Raw genomic sequence first — 14,996 nt, 5'->3', positions numbered from 1 at the left:
AGTCCAGTGTGCGTGGTGTGGGGTTGGCCCAGTTGAGGGGCCCCACTGGGCCTCCAAGGAAAGAGAGCCAGGAATCCCAGGCTTGATTGCTGCCAGGGCTTTTTCTGCTTGTAACTTAACTATGCTCCCCCTGGCAAGCCCATGTCAGGACCTCGGGGCTTAACCGCTAACTCAGGGAGTGAGCAGAAGCCCTGCAAGGAGCAGCCCCAGCCGTGCCTATGGGACATTTCTCCAAGGGAGCTGAGACGTGCAAAGAGGAGCCTGGGGGAAAGGGGCCCAGGGCTGAGGTCCTTGAAAATGTTTAAACCAATGTCCCGAGTGAAACATGTCAACGTAAGAAGAAGTGTTTTCAGAAAGCACAAACATTTTGCCCGGCCGGTGTGGCTCAGCGGTTGAGCGTCAACCTAGGATCCAGGTTCCACTTCTGGTGAGGGCAATGCCCAGGTTGCAGGAGGCAGCGATCAATGCCTCTCTCATCACTGGTGTTTCTATCTCTCTCTCCCTTTCCCTTCCTCTCTCTGAAATCAATAAAGATAACTTTTTTTTAAAAAGTTGCCCAGCTCTGTCTGAATTGAGACCTAACTCCTTGAGAATGTCAGCCTAAGGCAGGAAGTCTTTTGATGGTTGGGGGTGTTTTTTCTCTTAACTTCCTGCTTTAATCTTACTGCACAGGGGGGGCTAAACCATTCTGAAGGGAACTACTTCCTCGGTATTTTTGGCCTGTCTCTTACCAGGAAACTGGTGGACGTGTCAGGGGTCCCCTTTCCAAGAGATCTCCACTTAAACCAAGGGGGGCTGCATCCACTGCCTAACCATTCAAGGCCTTAGCCACTTGTGGGTCACTATCACAAAGTCTTATTGAGAAACAGTCGGGGAGCTCTTAAAGGCCCCAAAACCATGTTTTCTTAGCTGCCAAGTGATAACTGCCATTTACAGGACACAGTCTTCGGGTAGAGGGACCTGGAAAATTCATATGTTCCCATTGGGAAGATCCTCTGAGGTCATGGGGCCCGGTCTTGCCCACTTACCAGGTTGGAAGACCTGCTCTGGGGACCACACCCAACAGGACCGGTGCCAGGACGCACTGATTAAGTGCAGAACTGAATGCGGGTCCTTCGCTTCCCGCACATTCTTGACTCTATAACTGCTGCTCGTATTGTCTAGAACGCTAAACCCGAACCATGGCCAAAGCTTCTAAAGACAGAGAAACAGACTGTTTCCAGGCTCTGATGAAAACCAGAAAAGAAGTAGCCAAAAGAGCACACGGGATCCGCAATTTTAAACAGCACTCAAGACGCAGGGTCCGCAGGTACGGCGATTATTTTGCGATGGGAATTTGGGGTGAAGGCGTATGAAGAAGGGAACCGGCCCGGGAAGGAAGGTGAGGGAGGGAGACACTCGATCTTCTCTCGCGTTGGATGTTCTGTGACTTTAAATGAAAGCTCTTGTGTTGTTGGGCAAATAAATTTAAACCACTTAACATGGCAGAGAAGGTCAGGCGAGCTTATTAGAGTGATCATAGCGTTACAGCTATTGTGATTGACCGCTGCTCTCTGGAATCACCAATAATCAGAGACCGCAAGCTGTGTTTGCAGAGAAAGGTCATCACTCATTTTTTTTTCAAAGCATTAATATCTTTTGTTTGTTTGGCTCAACATGAAACAGGAATCGATAGAGGTAATTCACAGAGCAATTAGCCCCTCATCTGTCAAACGGCATCTGGGTGTATTTAACAGAAAGACCCTTGGAAAGGGTTTGGAAAGGAGGAAAGTGCCTGTACGGTCAACAATTTATATTTTCTACATGACATGTGGTGTATGTATCTGCGAAAAGGGGGGCCTGGGGACTAAGAAAATATACATAAAGCTCGCTATAAATCTACACTTGAGCGTTAGGATGTCGCTGTGCGCAGACACACCAGAGAGAGCTCAGCTTACATTGTCACCCGGTTCCCCGTGAAGACAGCAAGTGGCACTGGGGATCTTTGTGTCACAGGCGATCACAACCAGAGCACAGAGGTTTCTCAGGAAAGAAGACCTCGAGGAGAAAGTTGTGGGCAGTGGGACACATTGAAGAGGGTCAGACATCAGGTACAAAGACTCCCTTTGTCACCCCCCGCCCCCCAGACTATGACTTTCGTGCTGGGCTGGAGTGACCGGCCACAGCCACGCTGTGGGACCCAGTGCGTGGAGGGGGCTCCCTCCCAGCTCAGCACCAGCCGCACCCCCTCTTGTGCTCCTAGTGTCTCCACATCTCCTTTGCCTGCATTCAAATGAGACATGGGCAAGCGAAATGCAAAATTAAATTAAAATATTTGGGTATTTTTAAAAAGGGAATTCTGTTCTGGGCCTAGTCTTCTGTCCTGAGCTTCAGACGCGTGTACTGGGAGCAAACGCAGCAGGTACCACAGAGGCAGGCTTCTTAGAAAACTCAGCTTGGGGACCTGTCTCGTGTCCACACAAATGCCACTGCGCTCAGCAGGACCACCTGTGTGTCAGGAATGTGGGATTTTCTTTGCAATTCTCTGCCTCTCCTTTCTCGGTTTTCCTCGACTTTTCTTTATTTTTCCACCTTCCCCACTCTTTCCCCCCTTTTGAAATTTTGGCCATAAAATCATGGCCAGAAAAGAAGTTATGAGATTTTTTATTTTTATTTTTTTAAAGTTACAAAAGCTTTGCTCATTCGGCTCGAGAAAATGTGGTCTTGTGTTCTAGCCGTTGCCTCAGCTTGCCTCTCCTTTTCTGAGGCATTTTTCAGGATAATTGTGAATTATCCTGGATATTTTCCATGTCTGGAAATTATGCTCTGCAAGTTAAGTAAACAAGCAAGAGACACTGAACTCTGAGCATGATTGCATGGTGTAAAAAAAAAAAAATCACAGCAAAAGAATGAAAGAAAACAATTTTTAAATACTGTCTTAGGGTGGAGGGATTATTGAGGTAACTTTTGTTTCATTTGAAAATCCTGCACTTTCAAAATTTTCTACGACAACCATATTGCTTTTTAATTCGAAAAACCTAAAATGCTGCTTAAGTGAACACAAAGGAAGCAATCATTATATTTCACACCGACCTCAGATAACCAGAATTTTACCTTTTATAAACGCTGTCAAACACTTCAAGGGAATTTGTTTCCACGGTTAGAACTCAGATCAGTTCTTAGAGCCTCACCAAATGGTTCAGAGCAGGTGAAATTCTAATCTGACTGCCCGATGGCAGCTGAGGGCAGTGGGGTGCCCAGGGGTAGCTCAGGGGACACCTCCATTTCCCAACTAATAAAATCCTGTTATGGGATGCGTTTCACTGTCTAGTATGTGGGTTCATTTTATTCTTCTGAATGTGGAATTTAACCCTGGAGGCATTTCGACACAATACTCCCCTCCTCCCAACGCCCCAAATCTTTCCTGCCTTTTTTTCTGCTCTTGGAAACTGTGCTTGGGGATCCTGCAGACACTGGCTAGAGATTCCTTTCCAAAGTCCCAGCTGCTAAAGCCAGTTGCCCAGGATCTAGTTTGCTTTCGTGAAAACACCCTGATCTGCTTCGATGGCAGTCCAGTCACCCCCCCCCCTTCCACGTGGTCACCGGCAAGCGGGGGCCATGGTGTCCCCGCTCGGCCGCCTTGGGGGTGGGCCTGGCTTCCACGGGCTTCCCACACTCTTCTGATTTGTAAATCAGACCTGAGTTAGAAGGATGGGCTGCCACCTCCTCCGGGCTCTGCTTAGTGTCACCGGGGTACAGTTCATCAGGCAAACACCTCATAAGCCTCGCTGCTGGCCGCCTTCCAAGGGAAAACCATGTCACGCCATTGAACAGCACTTAGGACCCAATCTTTCATCCCCCTGCTCCGGAGCTAAATACGTTGGGTAAAAGGTCTTGCCCTGTCTCGAGATAACAAGGGCTCTAAAGAACTCGCCAGTGTTTCATGTTGCAGACGCTAAGCTGTAGGGAAGGGAACAAAAATAAGATGGTAGCTTTCCCGAAGTTCAAAGGCAGAGCTGATAGCCAAGGGACACTGACAATCCCTGTCCCCCGATGGGCGCAAATAAGACAGCTCAGCACACCAAGGGGGTCTGGATTGAGGCAGACAAGAAAGGGAGCCTAGATTTTTTTATTTTTTTTCCTAATGCTGTCCTACTCCAAACCCGATCGCCTAGAAGCTCCTTCGGTAGAGAGCAGCGAGCTTGTGCTCAGTGGGCTGTGCCGTCTCTGTAGCATGAGACGGCCACTGGGACACGTATGAGTGTCCCCTGTGTTCCAATAAGGCTTCGCTGCCGACGCCGAGATAGGAATGGCATCTATTTTTCGCGCGTCACAAAATGTCTCTGTTCTTTAGATTTTGTTTTCAAACGTCGACAAATATGCAGGCGACACAAAGGCCGCCAGTGGGCTGGATGTGGCCCTGGGGACGCAGTCTGCCCTCCTCTGTGCGACAGTTCGGAAGATCTAGTTCAAGGTGTGTTCCAGATCTCACGCAAGGACAGGACGGGCCCTTCCAGGCCACCTCTCAGCTGACGGACAGCTGGTTACCATTTAACTGTTATTTTCTGTGCATAAAGGTGTTTTTCTTTCATTGGAATCCTTTGTTATTTCAGAAAAGGCTCATTAAACATTTTAAACTCACTGAATGTAGAAGAGAGTCTGAATTCTGTGTGGCTCAGGCACGGGGGCAGGGGGAAGATGCATTCCGAGATGAAATTCAGCTGCAGAGAAGCAAGTCTTTCTATGTTCAAAATAGTGTTTTTAGGTAAAACCCCCAAAGAGGCTAAAATCTGATATCAGTATATTTATTTATTATTATTTTTTAAAAATATGTCTTTATTGATTTCAGAGAGAGGAAGGGAGAGGGAGAGAGAGAGAAACATCAATGATGAGAGTCATTGATCGGCTGCCTCCTGCTCGCCCCCTGCTGGGGATCAAGGCGCCTGCACCCCGGGCCTGTGCCCTGACCGGGAATCGAACCGCAACCTCCTGGATCCTAGGTCAGTGCTCAACCACTGAGCCATGCCCGTCGGGCTCAATTTAAATTATTATTTGTTCAGGCAATGACTATATAAATAATGACTAAATTGGAAAAATCTTGGATGACAAAGGGAAATATAAGTGGAAAGACATGAGTGTGCAAAACTCTACATGTGCGCAGATACGTGTATCTTTACGCAACACAGAGACAGATGAAAATGTCAGTGATACTTATGGAGATGGTGGGGTTAATTATTTCCTAATGCCTTTTTTCTACGATCCATATATTTTGCAATGTGTATACAGCTTTTACAATTAGGAAAAGAGCCCATGTCATAAGAACACCCTTGGTTCCCAACTTATAAAAGTATTTGTACGGGCAGACCCGTGCCCGTGTAGCGCTAGGTCCTGGGTGAGGAGTCGCGGGATTTTCTGCATGATTTATTGACTGCGAGAAGGGCTTGTGATAGCATCACAGATAACCTCCAGTGAGCTCATAAAAATAATTACCTGCAAGTTATACAAATTCAGCATTTTATGACAAGCAAATAAAGAAAAGGAAGGAAGAAACATGAGATAACACAAATAAGATCTCATAAAAGGGACAGCGATAACTCCATGTAAAAAAATAATAATGGATGTTACTAAGTTCTGTAAAATTTTGGCAGGTCAATAGAATTGAATGAGAGAGAGCCAACCCACCTCCCTCGCTTGCTATTCTAAAGCGGAACAAAGCACTAATTAATCTCTGGCACCGAAATCTTACTTGTATTGAGGGCCAAAGGTTTCTTACAAGCTTGCCTTTGTCTTCATTTGTTAAATTTCCTACAAACTTGGCTGAGGCCAAATAATGGAACGTTCATTCATGGGCACAATGTCATAAAAAGGGATTTGCCCGTGCACTGTTCAGTGCATTTTTATTTCAGCTTTTTAAAAAATATGTTGTTATTGATTTCAGAGAGAGAAAGGGAGAGGGAGAAAGAGAGAGAAACATCAATGATGAGAGTCATTGATCGGCTGCCTCCCTCATGCCCCCTGCTGGGGATCAAGCCCGAAACCCAGGCCTGTGCCCTGACCGGGAACCGAACCAGTGACCTCCTGGTTCATTGGTTGACGCTCAACCACTGAGCCACACTGGCTGGGTTATTTAAACTTTTTGAAGAAAGCTGCCCAATATGTGAGTTCTACCTATATATTTATTCCCATTACATTCTACACCCCATCGGAAAGAGGTAAATGTCATTTGTTTTCTCCTTAATTAAAAAAAAAAAGAGGTCTTGAAGGGATGTCTGAAAAAAATGTTATATTAAAGATATATTATTAAGTGACTGCTTCGAAATTCTCAAGCATCGCAACATTTTTATTTATACTGTTCACTGCTTGGCAAATAAGCAAGTAATTGAGAATAAAAGAACTAGTGGCTTCTTAGAAGCAAAATAAAGGCATTGAAGGCATTTGAGATATTTTAGCCTAAAAGCTTGGGACTTAATCATTAGATTTGGCGTGTCAATAACTGTAGACTGATCACACTAATAGAAATGTACTTGAAAGAGATATTATTTAGTGCAGAAGCTCTCCCCCTTTTTTCTTCTGCTGTTTCCATCCCATAGAAACCTAGTTCCCAAGCAATCTACTTGACTGACGGACTTGTAAGGGGGAAGAAATTGCGGTTGTAGGACCCAAGGACTTGACTTCACCTTATCAAATGCACTCACCAATTTATGTCCTTAGCACTTTTCCACCGCCTGACAAAAATCAGGACGATTCTGGGGCTTTTTGAGCCCTCCTGTCTCTAGGGATGGTGACACTCTATCTTGACAACTCCCATCCAGGCTCCAGGTGCCACCCACGGGCCACTGATAGCTTTTCAGCGTGTCCTAGGTGAGCCGAGAGGAAACAAGGCTACGGACTTGACTTTTTACTACTCGATATTGTAACTCGTAAGTTCTCGCTAACATTTCAAACTCGCCGGAGAAAGGGTCAGCTCTCAATCCTGAGCTGCTGATTGAAATCAACTGTAATCAGTTATACCCGTGGATGCCATGAGTGGGGGGCACTGTTTCTGCTCTTGTTGGGGTTCTGCCAGATGCATGAAGCTGCATGTAAGTGCCAGGTGAATTGCACAAAAAACACACTCCCTCATTGCCTTCATTTGAAAAAGCAGAGTTCATTCATTCCACGAGTCGCTGGGCACTGAGGATTCAAAGGCATTTCCCAGCCCCATGGAAAAAACAGGGAAGGTCGCACAGAAGCAGAGCAATGGGCTGAAATGTCAAAGGGACAGCAGGTGGCTGTGTGTTCCCAAAAAAGAAAGGGCCGCACCTTTCTGGGGAATGGGCCTAGAGGAGCCCTGGAGGTGAGTCTTACGAGATGAGTCCCCGCTCGCCAGGCTGGGAGGCCAATGCGGTGTCCCCGGGATGGGTTGACGCTTGGTCCTGCGGTGGCGGGGAGGTGTTCTGCGGTTGGCATAAGAGTCCTGAGGAAGCTCCAAGCTATTGAAATGCCACTTCCCCGGCTGAGCCCTGCCTGGCCCCTTATACAGGAAGCTGCCTACCGCCTGGGCACTGTAATTGCACCACATCTGTGGGTTTCCTTGAGATTTACTACTTCTTGCTCTGCATCAGGATTATTTGTGCTCTTAGTTTACTTTCCTTACGCACTAAGGAGCCAGAGCCTGTTTTATCCTGATATTCCCCACAGAGCCTTCCACTTAAAATGATATGTCCATATATATTTAATAAATACATATAAAATTATACATATACACAAATACGTACCCAAGTGTGTACATGCAAATATGTAGTATATTATTTTATTATTACTATGATTTTAAATATGTTTTGATTGATTTCAGAGAGAGGAAGGGAGATGGAAAGAGAGAGAAACATCCATTGATCGGCTGCCTCCTGCACGCCCCCTACTGGGGGTCAAGCCTGCAACCCGGGCCTGTGCCCTGCCCAGGAATCGAACCCTGACCTCCTGGATCCTAGGTCAACACTCAACCACTGAGCCATGTTGGCCAGGCTATAGTATATTACTTTAGAATGAAAACCAATGCATTTCACATTCACTCTCTTTATCCTGCTGGGGTTGCCGAGCCTTTCGTTTATGGACCCCATATTGGGGAAAAGAGACATCTCTTCATTACACAGCTTGTCTCATATTAATCATCGACATAGACATGCAAGACATTCCCCTTTGCCCATGAAAACTGGCTCAGTAGGTTTTGCCCCTGCTATCAAATAAATCGATTTCTTCTACTACTATTGATTCTTCTAGAATAGACAATGGAACTATGTCTTCTCTCTACCTCACTTAGCCCCAGCTCCTCCAGCAAAGGCTGAGGCCCCACAAGGAACCCCCAGAAGATCTGGTTTGCTAAGCTCCCAGGGATGAAGCCTGGCTGGGATCCTGGGGGGGCTGTCTGGCCCATTCATGGATACTTTGTCTCTCAATATTTTGGGTTTAGCCCCCCCTTCAATCAGCTACCGGGCTATGGTTGGCTCCAAGGCAAACATGCAAAGAAGACTGTTAATAGTCACCTCACTGTCCTGATTATTACAGCAGCGATAGGACAATTCTATGTTACAGCGACATCCCTCATACATATATTGAGCATTAACGGCGGCCAGGCCTTTCTGCACACGTGGTCAATACTAACTGATTTCATACCCAAAGCGAGTCAGCGCCTGGCTGCTATTAATAGTCCCATTTAGTAGATGACAAGACTGCAGCACAGTGACCTTAAATATTCACAACCTGCCCGCGGATCGGGCCTAGGAAGCGGTGACCCCGGATTTGAATCAAGGACAACTGGATATGGAGCCTGGGCTTCTCCGCCTTTTATGTACCAATCTGATCAAGGACAAAGCGCTGTCCCCATTTTCCCAGATTAGGTGCAAAGACTTTGAGATAAGTCCACACACTGGGGACCAGCGGGGCCGGGATCTGGAGCCCAGTGGGTCCAACTCTAAGTCCTGAGTCTGGTGCTCTAGGTGTCCCACTCCGGGTGCAATTTTATGACACTGCTGGTCATTACGACCTGGCACCTCTTCCTTACTTATGGGCTCTATCAGGTCATGGGCTCCTAGAATGAACGGGAATGAAATGAGGTGGCTTCCTGTCATTGGGGTCAACAGAAGTAGGATTTGGTGACTCTATGAGTGAATTAATTTCAGGATATTTGACATGTTAGGAGCATTTCCCATAGGATCTGTCGAGGGTGACTGACCCAGGTAGACTTTGCCGGAGAAATGGTAGTCACGTCACCACATTTTTGTCATGGTCCAGCCTTGAGGCTATGGTTTGGGGACAAAATAGGTCAAGAATCCTGGTCAAAGAGTGAAGAGGAAATATCCCAAAGGGGCAAAGATACAGAGCACAGCACAGCAAGATCATAATCGTGTTTTGAAATACTGAGTTGGCACAAGCCAAAGAGTAGGGAAGGAAACCAGATGTGCCCTTGGGCATAGGTTCAAGGCTGGCCTGGTGCCTGAGCCCATGGGCCAAGCCAGGTAGAGGCTCCAGGAGGTTTGGCAGAGAAGGGGAGGTGCAGGCTGCCCCAGATTTCCAGCTCAGGGATGCATACGGTAGGCAATCTGCTAAATAAAAGTAGTTGACGCACCCGTGTCATTGTGATTCATGGAATCTCACAGGGACAGGCCCTGTTCTATCATCACGGTGGTTATGTTTATACTCCACCAAATCTGTGGAGTCCTGAGAATGGACTAATGGATTTGATCGCCAAAGCAAACTTTTCTAATGAACAACCTGGCGTTTCCATCTTGTGGGTCTCTATCCCTCAAGCAAATATATGATAACGTCGTCAAGGTGTCGCTTCAGTCCCTGAGGTACCCAAGTGATCCGGGGGAATTCAGAGTGCAAGGCATGATTTCTTATCTCTTTTGAGGGTAAAATCAGCGATGTGTGTTTATTTATAGACGGTGCCCGCAGTCGTCCTTCTGAAATGAAATCTGACAGTTGGAAGTGCCTGCGAGAAATGGCGGTGAGTGGCCCTAAATAAATAAGGTTGCATGGAAGCAAGGGGCTCCCTTCCCACTCCAGTAACTGCGGCTGACAAAGCTCTGTGCCCATCAGCAGCCAGCTCTGTGACAAATAAACCCCTGACGATCTCTTTAGATCTTTCTGTTGCTTACGTTAAATTATTAAACAGGCCAGAAGGGGATTATTGTGGTCAGATTGGAGGCAGTCTAATGAACGTCTTAGCGGTATCACTGGTTTGTTAAAGGAACCTTAAGAAATTGGTGAGAAACAAAACAGGTTTTTTTTTACACCATTGTTTCACTTTGCTTTCCTGTCCCGGTCTTGCTAAGTCAAAATCTCCCTTTCTGGTACTATAAAAATTCCTTGGCAAGGTCATATGATTTTGCCTTTCTCAGACTTTTTTTAAATATATTTTTTATTGATTTCAGAGAGAGAAAGGGAGAGGGAGGGAGATGAGAAACATCAATGATGAGAGAGTCATGGATCTGCCGCCTCCTGCTCGCCCCCTGCTGGGGATCGAGGAGCCTGCACCCCGGGCCTGTGCCCTGACCGGGAATCGAACCCTGACCTCCTGGATGCTCAACCACTGAGCCACGCCAGCCGGGCCTACTTGTGATTCTTGATTTGTCCCTGCTTCGAATGCTTTGGGGAGCAAAGGGAATGAACAAAGCACATGTGGTAACCACAGCAGATACTGTTTGCAAGGGTCAGATGGGTACCGAGTCGCTGCCTTTCTCCTGCCCGCTGCGTCCCTACTTGCTGGAGGGTCAATGCACTTCCTCCTTCCCGGCAAGTGTCCTTTGAGAGCTTGTCCACGCTGCTCCTTAACAAGCACGACTGCTCCCTGCGCCTTACTGGAAACAGGCTCAACCCTGACAGATCTGACCTCTTGGTGGGTGGAGGGGAATGAAGGGTCAAGGCTGTGCTTGACCCTTTGTTCCACTGCTCATAACCGAGCAGCCAAATTTTTATTTAAACTCCTTTTTTTTCTCCAGGCCCTAGACCAGCTCCTCACCTTGGAGCATGCTCCCTTTGCTGATCTCATACATTTTTATTTGATTGGATATTTGCTGTTATGCTCGGGTTACAGAACTTCCATGCGGCAAAGGTTCTGTAACAAATTGTTCTTTTGTCCGATTGCCAACTATCTTAGACGAAAAACATACTGGGGTAAGAAGCCAGATTAAAAAAATAATAATAAATGGAGTAAAAAAAAAAAATTAGGCGCTGGCTAATAAAATCCGATTTCCTTGACACTCTTAGTCAATGCAAAAATAACTGTGGGAATATAAAAGGGTTTTTATGGTCAATTATTCTTGTCTTAGTAAGATTCTATAATCAGAGCACCCTCGGAATAGGTAATAATCTTCCGCAGGGAAAAGTGAGATGTCCCTACAGATTCATAAGAAAGGTAAAGCCTTATCCCATGCATGCATAAAATATATTCACGCTGAAACGTGCTGGCTTTAAGGTCAGGTGGGCAGACGTCTTTTTTCCCACCTTGAAAAAATACATATACTATCTGCCTTTATTGGGCTGCTGACATCCAATTGATCTGCATTATTCTTAGCCGGCAAGAGCCTATATACCTAAATGCCTCAGATAATAGGCATTACAGTATTAGCTGAAAAGCCTCCGCGCAGTCTACAGCGATATCAAAAAGGTAGGAAGTGTGAAATAAGGGAGATTAAGATGACACCAGGAAGCTTTGAATGAGGTGTCATTTCGCATTTAGAGAGACAACCAGCAAAGTTAAGACAGAAGGGGAAAAAAATGCCCCTTTCTCACCAGCTGCCCTTAAAGATTTACAAATGATCTGTTAACAGAAATGAGTTTCTCTTGGGCTTCAGACACCATTTATTAGGCTGGGAGAGAGACACACAAAAAAAAGAGAGAGATAGAAAAGACTGGCAAATTATGCTTATTTGAAGGCAAAATGCTTCCCATCAGCAACATGATGAAAACGTAGCAAAGGTGTCAGCCAGATGTTGACACGTTAATATTTCTCGTGAGCTCTTGCACTGAGGGATTAGTACAAAGAACTTTCTGGGTGTTCTTCAGGGTGTGACTGGCAATGCGTTGCCAGCCCAGATGCCTTGCCTGGGAATTCACATTGAATCTGATGATGCAGAGGAAGGGGAAGTGCCTCCTAAATAGGGGGCTTGAACCTCAATTTCCTGGCTGCCCCCCAGACGTCGTGGGCTACCAATGGGCTCGTCCGATCTCTCCTAGCCAGTTTCAGTCTGGAAAGTCGCCCGTGGGTGGGCCTAGTTCACGACCCAGTGATGGCATTATAATTCATTCACCACAAAGACTTCGGAACTTTCCAACTTGCAGTGGGTCTTTTTAATACAGAAGGGCGTCACACACAGAATTTTTGTGTTTCTAATGATTCATCTTTTTCTTTTTTCTTTTTTTCTGGTTTAGCCTCAAAATGGCCTGTCTTATATTCTTAGGAAGCCTGGACTATCAAAACTATTCAAAGAATTTCTGTCTTTGTGAATCTCCATGGTATGGTTTGCAGGGATGGGGAACGTCCGGCCTGCGGGCCATATACAGCCAGAGAAATCATTTGGTCTGGCCCTGCCAAGGCAACTGCCAGCAGGACTTGAAATTCAATAAATCTAGGATCTTTTTTCATAGCTAATTTAAAAAAATCTCTATTGATTTCAGAGAGAAGAAGGGAGAGGGGGAGAGAGAGAGATAGAAATATCAATGATGAGAGAGTCATTGATCGGCTGCCGCCTCCCACACGCCCCCTACTGGGGATGGAGGAGGCCGCAACCCGGGCCTGTGCCCTGACCGGGAATCGAACCGCGACCTCCTGGTTCATAAGTTGACGCTCAACCCCTGAGTTGTGCCGGCCGGGCTGTACTCAGTTTTAGCATCAATGTTTTAGAAAAAAGGTTATTGATTCTAGGCCAGGCTTGAATTCTCCCCGAGAATAACAATTTGATTTCACCCTTCGACATTTTCTACAGTAAAATGCCAATTTAAAACTAAGTCACCGTTTTGGGAAAATATTTGCAACATGCACAGAGAAAAAGAGTGTATCCAGACTATGGGAAGGGAAAGAACCCAATAGGACAGGCAAAGAACAGGTAGTTCACGGGAAAAGGTAAAAAGGGCTCATAAACACTGGAAAACATGCACGAACAAGTTGTTTTTGGCTCAACTCTCAGGAAAAAAATCATCATCGCCACCATAATTATAATATACAACTCATTCCCTGTTTCCTCTGGATTCTGCAGTTCCCTCTAATTATCACTCCATTTCTCTGCTTCTCTTACAGCAAAAAAAAAAAAAAAAAGCAAAGCAAAAAAATTTTCCATACTCACTGTTTCCACTTCCTAGCTTCTCTCTTGCTTTCGAGTCGACCCGCATCCAGGTTTTCCCTCTCTGTCATCGCAGAAGAGGGCATGTGCTTATCCTGGGTTTGTTGACGGCCTTTCTGAAGTTACGGGAGAGCCAGTTCTGTGAATCAGAACAGAGAAAACAGTCCTCAGTGACGCCACAGAGAAGTCCACCTGACTTCTATTTCTATTAGGATTTAACCAGCCTGAATGGGGTTTCTGTTCCCTGGAATAAACAGGGATGAGTTGGACCACTCGTCTCGGGGGTCCTATGGATGAAGATGGGTTCCCTAGAAGGAGGGAGGCAGCTTTCAAGGAGGAAATTTCTAGAGATAATGGTATACAAAAATGCCAGTCAGTAGTCAATCTATACAACACCTGCAGATGGGTACCTAGGAGCATAAGGTAACTCACATATAAGCCAAGTCATATTAGTGAGAGATTCAACCACGATCTAAAACGATTCATGAAAGGGTGAGCGATGGGTTGTAAAAATATATATGAGACACTTTGAATTTAAATACATCATTTTTGCTCTAGGATTTAGGCTAAAGCAGATATAAAGTCTGAGTTATTTAATTTATCACTGAATTTGAAAATTTTTGCCACCCCCTGCCCTCCTCACACACTTTTTTTTCCCAGTGAATTAAGCCAGCATTTAACCATGACTTTTGTGAGGTGTTGGAGACATATTTATGAGTAAGATATTTGTTTCGGTCCTTAGGTAATATCGTACAACATGATGGGGCAGACAAACATTAAAAATATTAATTTTAGGTATTGTCAGAGCACTGAGGAAATTTCTTGGGTTTGATTTTCAAAACCCTAGATATACTTCTTTAATTTTTTTTTTTTTAGAAGCAGATTCTTTAAACTTAAGATTCAATCAGAAAAAAAAAAGTCTTTGTTAAGTTCTTTGTCAGTCTCACTTCTTTCTGGTCTTTTGATCTTAGAGAACCAGACAGAGAGGTGGGACAGGGAAAGTGGTGAATGAAACATCCTCACAGGGCCCGGACAGATTCAGAAAAACAATGACGTATAAGGAAAAATAGGCAAATGGAGGGCTGGTGAATCTTTTAAGTAATAGTGATCTATGAAGCTACTCCACCTTAAGATGGTTTAAGCCAAAGTTTTATTCCTGGCATGGAAAGCAATCACCAAAAGCCTGTAGCATAAACCCTGGCTGCCAACATCTTTGCCAGATGCAAACCCTAGGCCATGACCCTTGCCCGTGGGTCCACTCAAGCCATTTTCTCAATATTCTGCTCCCTACGTTGTGCCGAATAATTTTTACATAGCATTTGTAGATAACTTTTATCTAGAAAATACCATCTCTACCCAAACTATACTTCATATTTCTCAATTAATGCCTAGACGATTGTATATCTTAGAAATGTAAATTGTGTCCTAGTTTACAGCCAATATTCATGGACATCTGTTTTCATAAACAACATTTTTATAGGATTTCTGAACTGGAGGAAGAATCAGTACGAGTATAATGGATACTAAGGGGGCACCTGAAAAGTAGATGTTGGCTTTCAGAGAAAGGCGGATGGAGTTGAATTTTGTAGCATTAAAAAGAAAAAGCTTCCATCACTGAAAATGTCCTTAGTGTGTCCTATAGCGATGATTAGGCCTCCTGGATTGAATTCAGTCCTTTCACCATAATTCTGTGTTTTT

General features: G+C 45.3%; 1 protein-coding gene across 1 annotated transcript in view; it reads right to left on the bottom strand.

Annotated features, from left to right (window-relative positions):
* NR2F2 (nuclear receptor subfamily 2 group F member 2) overlaps positions 1 to 14,996 on the bottom strand; it is a 494,304-nt gene that overhangs the window by 436,664 nt on the left and 42,644 nt on the right. Inside the window, exon 2 of the mRNA XM_081124791.1 lies at positions 13,302 to 13,437. The gene's annotated coding sequence lies outside the window, so the exon portion shown is untranslated. The remainder of the gene's footprint in view (positions 1 to 13,301; positions 13,438 to 14,996) is intronic.

This window comes from Miniopterus schreibersii, assembly GCF_964146895.1.
Source record: "Miniopterus schreibersii genome assembly, chromosome: 22".
In the NCBI taxonomy this organism is placed as follows: Eukaryota; Metazoa; Chordata; class Mammalia; order Chiroptera; family Miniopteridae; genus Miniopterus; species Miniopterus schreibersii.
This window is presented reverse-complemented; position numbering and strand designations above follow the sequence as displayed.